We start from the raw sequence: 7,560 nt of genomic DNA on the forward strand, positions 1-7,560 counted from the left end.
TGTGTCTGGTCCTCTAGCTTGGAGTGCCCCTGGCATCCCGGTACCCGTCCCCCTCCCTGCCCTCACCCTTCCTCCCGGCCACCTCCACCGCCCCCCCCGGTGTGCTCCCTGGCTCTGTGTGCGCCCAGGATGCCTGCTGTGGTGTGGGGAGGCCCCAGGGACCAGGAGCTCTGAGCTTGAATCCTGGACCTTCTTCTAAATGACTTTGCAGCCAACTTTGACCAAATTGCTCTGGATTTGGGATCTTGAATCGGGAAGCCGATTCAAGTGCTGGCCACGTGAACATCTCTGCCCAGAAGTGCCCCCGAGTCCCCGGGGAGTTGTGGCTGTTGTTGGGGCCTCTGCATGTGAGGACCCTTCTGGCCCCTGCACTCTGGAGACGCAGCTGTTGGCCTCTCTGGCAGTGACCTGGGCACTTGCTAGCTGGTCCCGGTGACCCCTGGCCTCCCTCCTCAGGCAGGGAGATCACGGGGAGAGGCCTGGCTGTCTGGGAAGGCCGAGCCGACAAGGGCCCTGCCCTCAGGGCTGCTGAACAGAGAGCAGGGTGAGCCTGGCAGCAGTCCAGGAAGGCTTCCCAGAGGAGGCAGCCCCTCCGGGGGAGTGGGCGGGCAGGGACATGGGAGAGCAGACCGCTGGCCTGCGCCCGGCTTTGCTTGCTTCCTCGGCCTGCGGCGCCCAAAGGCAGGGTGAGCGTGAGTGGGGTGGTGCCTGCTCCCCTGGGGTTTCCTCTCATCTTTCTCTCCATGCCAGCACCACCCGGGGGCCCTGTGCCAGCCTGCTCCACCAGAGCCGGGGGCTTTGGGGGTCTGTGAGGGTACCTGGTGCAGGCACAGGAGCCAGGGTTCAAGGTCCTCTTTTGGGAAAAGCCTGGGGGCCTCCTCCTTCCAGCCCTCCCTGGGCCCACGTGTCCTGAGACCCGCAGACCCTCCCCCTGCAGTCAGGGAAGGCAGGGTGCATCCCTGGTCTGTGCTGAGGCCGTAGCAGCTGCTGTCCCTGGCAGACGTGCCCTGGGGACCCTCTTCCCTACACGCAGCTGGGAGCGGCACAAGCCTGCCATGCCCGCCGGTGCCTTCGCCAGGCTGGCCCTTGGGCTGCGGTAGGCTCAGCCCGGGCCACCGCCTGCCAGAGGGTGCCTGGGCTGGGCTGGCGGTCCCTGGTCCCCGGTGCCTGGCTGCCAGCTATGTGGGCTCCTTCTCTTGCAGGTCAAGCAGGCTCTGGGCCTAAAAGGTCTGTTCCTCCGAGGCCCAAAGCCCGGCTCCCTGGACAGATCCCGGCCTGTGACGCCTGGTCGGCCCTGAGGATCCTAGAGCATGAGAACCTGGCCATCAGAGCGTCTCGGGCTGGAATGATTCTTGGGGCTGACCTCCTCCCTGCTGTCAACCAGAAGGGGGATTTCATCAGTCCCATTACAGAGAGGCGGCATCGGGCCCAGTTTGCAGTGGGGGAGACGGTGATTTCAGCCCAGGGACGAGCAGAGGTCTGGGGGCCCTGGGTGTTCTTGCCAGTCGCTTGCCCTTGTGGGGGACGGTGGGGACGCAGGGTGTGGTGTCTCCCCCGGGCAGCTCAGCAGGGCGAGGCCCCACCACTCCCCGCCCCTCACCGGCCCCTTCCTCCCCCGGAAGCCGCCTGACAAGGGGCTGGCCATGCTGGTTCGGGATGAGGCGCAGACCTAGTGGTCATCGAGGGCATGGGCCGCGCCGGCGCACACCAACTACTACGCTGCCTCGCGCTGCGAGACTTCAAGCTGGACGTCGTGCTCAAGAACTCCTGGCTGGCCGAGCCGGCTGGGCGGCCGGCCTTCCAGCCGTCATCTTCAAGTACGAGGTCCCGGCCGAGTGAGTCTCTGCCTTGCCGGCTGTTCTGCTCGTCGCTTGTCGGGAATGTGGCTTCGACTTCAGCAGGGAAACCACGCTCAGATCTAGAAGTTGCTGTCGTGTCTCGGGACTCGAGCCAGGCGCGCCCAGGCGTGAGAGTGGCACCACGGCGCTGGGGTCTTTAATGCTGCCGTGTTCGTGGTGGGAGACGCAACTGTTGTCCAGTGAGATATTCCACAGATTGGAATATATTTAACTGTGAAATAATCTTTTATATATATATATGCACATATGATAGATGTAAACCGCGCCCGCATCTCCGGCAGGTCAGCGGGGCTCGGGCGCACCGGCAGAGGCTGAGTGACACAGACCATGCCGTGTGCTTGCGCAGAGAGCTGTGCCCTCTGTGAGCTCTCCTTCCCCGGGCGGTGCCGGGAGCAGCCTGCTCCTCGTCACTGCTGGAGCCCCTAGGCCGATCGCCCAGGGCTTCCTGCGTCGTTGCACCCACCCCGCCAGCGTGGCTGTCAGGGAAGGTCGTCCTGTGCACCCGCCTGCCTGCACCCGTGACAGATGGGCCGGGCTGCACCCTTCACTGGGACTGGAGGCGGCAGCCACGGAGGTCCGTCAAGGGCTCTGGGCCTGATGGAGCCATCCGGGATGCCGAGCCCAGAGCCGTGTTCTGGCGGGTGCCTCGCTGGGCTAGGCCCTGGGAGGGCTGAGTGCTGCTTAACCTTTCCTCGCAGGGTGTGCTAGAGCCACGTGTCACGCGATCGCTTCAGGACCGCTGCCCGCGTATGTGCTGGACGGGGCTTTGCTCAGTCACCTGGGAGCCAGCCTCGGAAGGCGGCCGACCCCATCCTGACTGTGCACACCTGCGTGGGGCCGTGACCACTCCTGCAGCATTCCAGGCCCCCAGTGACCCACACACGTGTCACCCCAGCCATGTGGCAGTGGCTCCCAGCTGCTGCTTTGGCCGGGTCGGGTCTGTGCCCCAACCGGCAGCCAGCCCCAGCCCGGTGGCCTCCCGCAGGGGGTCTCCATTAACTCGACACTTCCACAAGGGTCCCCTGCCTCAACCCCACCACGGTCTGGCCCCACTCCGCAGCCCATTGCTCCCTACACAGCTCAGCAGGCCACGCCACCTTTGTGTGGCCTCCCTCGGCCCGACTCACCTCCGTCCCCTGCTTCCTGGTGGGGAGCCGGGGCGCTTGGCCTGCCTGGGTGCAAGGGGAGCCCAGCACGACACCCAGGAGGCCTCAAGAAGTCCAGCCAGAGCCTGGCTCAGCCCAACGTCCAGATGCCCCCACAGGTGCCCCACCCGCCCAGCCTGGCCATCAGGGGGGCTGCAGTGTCCCGGGCCCTGCGTCAGCTGAGCAGAGCCGTGCACGGAGGACGTCCCTGCTGCCACACACCCTTCTCTGGGACACCGGTTGCCCAGGTGCTAAGTCCAGCCCCTGGAAAGTAACCACAGGGTGGCAAGCAGTGCCCACCCAGGGCTCTAGATGTGGGCTGGGATGGGCCCTGCTTCATGAGGCGGGGCACCACCCCCCGGGAGCCCAGCAGCCAGCCTGGGTTTCTGGCCCAGAGCCCCTGGATGAGGTTCCTCCAGGTGCCCCCTTCAATGCCCCCAGATTCTAGGGGCCCCAAAGGCCAGGCACAGCCTGAATGCTCTGCCTTTGTGCTCCCTCCCAGCCTCGGCAACGCCCCACGCCGAACACGCTCCCCATACCTGAGGAGGGGGCTGGTGGCTCTGGGAGGTGTGTGGCCAGCAGGCACCTCCACCTGGCCTTTAAGGGATGGGGGAAAAGTGGCTGGCACACAGGCCCCTGGAGGCTACGGAAAGACACGGCGAGGGGAGCGTGTGCCCACCCACCAACGCCCAGCCTTGTGTCGGGCCACCTTCCCGGGCTGGCCTTATCGGGAAGACAGCAGAGCTTATTCTGGTGATGGGGACATGAGGCCTCCCTGGCCAAAACTCCGCTGCATAAAGTGGGCACTGCCTGTCGCAGAGGTCCTTGGTGGCTGCTGGCAGGTGGCGCCTGCGGAGGTCTGATGCCAGGTGCCGGGTAGGACAAGCCCAGACACAGACCCTTGTGGCCTGGCTGGCATCCCACCTTCTCACGGAGGGCAGTGCGCACATTTAGCCAGCTGGGGAGTCCTCTGGCCTGGGGGTCCCTGCCCAGGGCCAAGGTTACCCCACACACACCCTAGAGTGGGACCGGGAGTGGGCAGAGGGGGAGCAGGGCTGTGTGTTGAGGTTGAGGTCCCCTCGCCCCTGGGGAGCTAGTTCACCGAGCCCTCTGTGGACAGAGGTCAGGTGTCCTCACACAGACCCTGGCCCAGAACACGTGGCAGGTGGCCCCAGGGGGAGCGGTGGTAGCCAGGAGGGGTGGGTGCTCCCCCCGCAGAGCAAACGGAATGTGTTTATTGTTGTGTCCGGGGTCTGGAGTGAGTACACAGAGCAGACTTTGTGCAGAGTAAGCCGAGTGTAGTCGGGCAGGGATGGGCAGCGCCAGGGGCCGCTCCGCGCAGACACACGAGCACTCCAGCGAGCCACCCGGCCGTGCAATCTGCTGCAGAAACCAGGTAATATGGGAGAGGGCTGGGCGCTAATTTTAATGTTGCACAAGCTTTGTCTCTGAAAATTTAAATACCTCGTATATATCTTAACATCATGAGAAATCTGCCCAGACCTCGGCAGGCTCCCTCTCCCCGGGAGGGGGGGGCAGAGGGCTGGGACTCCTGCGAGCGCTCAGCACGCCTGGGACCGCAGCGCTGGGCCAAGGGGCAGGTGGCTGGGGTCCGCCCCTGGGGAGTCCGTCAGAGTTCGAGCAGAAGGCCGGTGGCGGCAGCCCTTGAGGGGCTGGCACGTCCCCACAAGCCCCTTGCCTCTGAGCAGGCACTCCTCGGGTGCCCCGCCCCCCGGGAGGTGCCCCTTGGGCCCTTGCAGCCGCTGCTGCCGCTCCTGGGCCTGCCGGGCCCTGCTGGCGATGGCGCCGCACACGGCTCTGGCTGCGGGAGGAGGAGCGCCGCGAGGAAGCCTGGGGGACTGGGCGCCCCTTCCCCACGACACAGTCAGGCTGGTGGGCGAGGTGATGTCACCAGCCTGCTGGAAGCCGGTGAGCCAACGCAGCTGCTCCGTCAGCGCCCTGCCGCACCCCCGCCCTGCCCGCCTCATCAAAGGCCCAGGCTCCGGGCCCAGGATCTCCACCTGGGGCGAAGTCGTCAGCAGTCAGGTCCCCAGGCTCTTGACTTGGTGGCTGCAGGGCAGTCCCGGAGGCCCGTTGGGAGGCGGCCCCAGGGCGGCCTGGGGGCCAGGGGACGAAGCGGAAGCTCTTCCGGTGCGGAGGGCAGCTGGCTGGCAGCCCGCAGGTTGGGGCTGGATTTGCTCTTGGTCACAGCAGGCAGGTCCAGGCGGGCGGCCGGGGCCAAGCAGGGCCGCAGGGGCAGGCGTCCGGCTGGAGCCCCCGAGACACTCTCACGGCCCAGGCCCAGACCCAGGCCCGGCAGGGAGAGGTCAATGACCGTGTCGCTGGACGACACACTGGAGGACGAGGACACACTGTCTCGATGGCCGCCGGGTTCCAGCCGCCGCCACAGCCGGTCTCCGCCCGTGGCATCTGAGTACACGGTGGGGCAGGGCCCAGCCAGGAGCCGCCATCCGCCCGGGAGCTCCGAGGGCGCTTGCCCCTCACTCTCAGCCTTTCTGACCATCTGGCTGCTAGGAACCTCCTCGCACGCCCCCCCGGGGCTCCCGCCGTTCTCCGCCGGCTTTCCGGGGCCGGCTCCGTGTCCCCTCTGCGCCAGGTCCTGGGCTGGAAGGGCACGGAAGCTCCCAGAGCTACCGCAGGGGGGCTCGCCACTTCGGCGCTGGGTCCTGAGGCACACGGGGGCTCTCCCGGGGAGGGGCTGGGGGGAGCAGCCACCAGAGGTGGGGGGCCAGGGCCCAGGGCTGGCTCCTCGGCAATGGTTTCCAGGCCACCTAGGGAGGAACCCGTCCTCTGCATGGAGAAGGGGCGAGTATCTGTGGACGAGAGAGAGAGAGAGAGAGAGAGAGAGAGAGAGAGGAGCATGTTGGGTGCATCCCCGTGACAGTGCCCACAGGACCAGCGGCCAGGCCCCTCCACATGTGCATACAGCTGCCCCCACCCTGCCCTCCTGCCCTGCTGCTGGGGCTGGGGAGCAGACGGTCTATGCCCACAGGCAGGGTCTACAGGCCTCAACAGTCCAGGGCTGGGACAGCACAGGGGCACACGGGGGCTGGGCCTCATTACCTGGCACTGCTGTTTCAGTCCCTAACTAAGGGAGGCAGCGTGGGGACAGAAAGGAGAACAGGGTGGTTACGTGTGGGTGGGGCTGGCAGGTGGACAGACAAAACAGCAAGCGCTGGGTGGGTGCAGGTGATCGGGATCTGGGGGTGAGGGAATGGCTCAGCTTCAGCTCCCCCTCGCCAGCAGGCTAGGGCTCCCCGACAAGGTGCCCTCAGGCTGTTGCCTGTCACACAACCTCGCAAAAAGCTGTTCAGCGCAGCTCAGCCAGAAATGAAGGCCCAGGGCCGAGGGGCAGGCGCCATCTACTCCACTCCCTGCAAGCACTGGGGCCGGGCACCGCCGGGGGTCTCGGGGCCGCCTTGCAGGGCACCACCGACCCACAGCAGACTTCTCAGAGGACTGAGAACACTCTGCGGCCTGGCCCTGGCTGGAAGCAGCCCCCAGGCCTCAGGAAAGGTGTCAGGAGCGGGCAGGGCAGGCCAGCGAAAAGGCCGAACGTCAACACGCACAGCACCTGAGTCAGACCTGCTCTCACTTCCCCAACCACTTAGGCCAGGGGAGGGGGCCTTGAGGGCAAGAGGCCTAGGGGCCAAGTACCATCAGATTGGGGAGGGGGTGCTGGGGCTACGAGGACCCCAGGCAAGCCAGCGGAGCAGCGGAAGGGAAGGCCAGGATAAGCACACGGAGACAGCAGCTCTGGACGCAGAAAGGCAGGAGGACTCCTGCCCAGCCATGCCAAGGGGTGGCGCGGGGCAGCACAGAGACGCTGTGGAGAGCTGCCTGGTCTTACCGGTGGATAGCACGGAGGATTTACTCCTAATCTCCTCCAGCTTTTGAACGAACAAGGCATCTACTCTCTGCAGGGCCCCTGCCTGCCTGTGGGCGCCCGGCCAGCTGGGAACCACCTCGGGCTGCCCAGACCGCTGGAGTCCTGAGGACACAGAGCGCCGCCGCCCGACTCAGCCATCAGGGGCTCCCTCTGCCTCTCCCCACGCTGGTGCAGGAACCCCAGCGAGTCCGCCCCCGGGCACGGGGCTGCTGGCTGATGGTTTCGGGTAGCTGTGCCCCGGGCTGGGCAGCGCCGCCCCGCCGCAGGCCCTCGGCGTCCTCACTCAGCCAGGAGCCCACCACGCACTCATGCAGGTGGCAGCCATGCCAGCAGGCCCGGGCCCCCAGGCACAAGGGGCTGCTCTTGGCCAGACTCCCCTGCGCCGGGCTCCTCCCCACCGGCGCCTTACCTCGGGCTGCGGCGTCGGGCTCTCCCGGGCTGAGGCTTCCAGAGCGGGGCTACCGGGGCGGGGGGCTGCCATGGCGCTGTCACGGCTCTCCCCTCAGGCCTGTGTCTTGCGGTGCCCAGGACCAAGCCCGGGTAAGGCCTTGCGGCCCGGCTTCTGGCTCTTTGGTCGGGGCGCTGGTCAAGCGGCCGCAGGAGCCGCTGGCTAACGGTAGTCGGCAGGGGCCGCCCAGCAGCATGA

General features: G+C 66.7%; 1 protein-coding gene across 1 annotated transcript in view; it reads left to right on the forward strand.

Annotated features, from left to right (window-relative positions):
* The window catches only part of PLCH2 (phospholipase C eta 2), a 33,788-nt gene that overhangs the window by 23,638 nt on the left and 2,590 nt on the right, over nucleotides 1-7,560 (forward strand). The window lies entirely within an intron of this gene.

This window comes from Ursus maritimus, unplaced genomic scaffold (genome assembly GCF_017311325.1).
Source record: "Ursus maritimus isolate PB19 unplaced genomic scaffold, ASM1731132v1 scaffold_32, whole genome shotgun sequence".
Taxonomy (NCBI): Eukaryota; Metazoa; Chordata; class Mammalia; order Carnivora; family Ursidae; genus Ursus; species Ursus maritimus.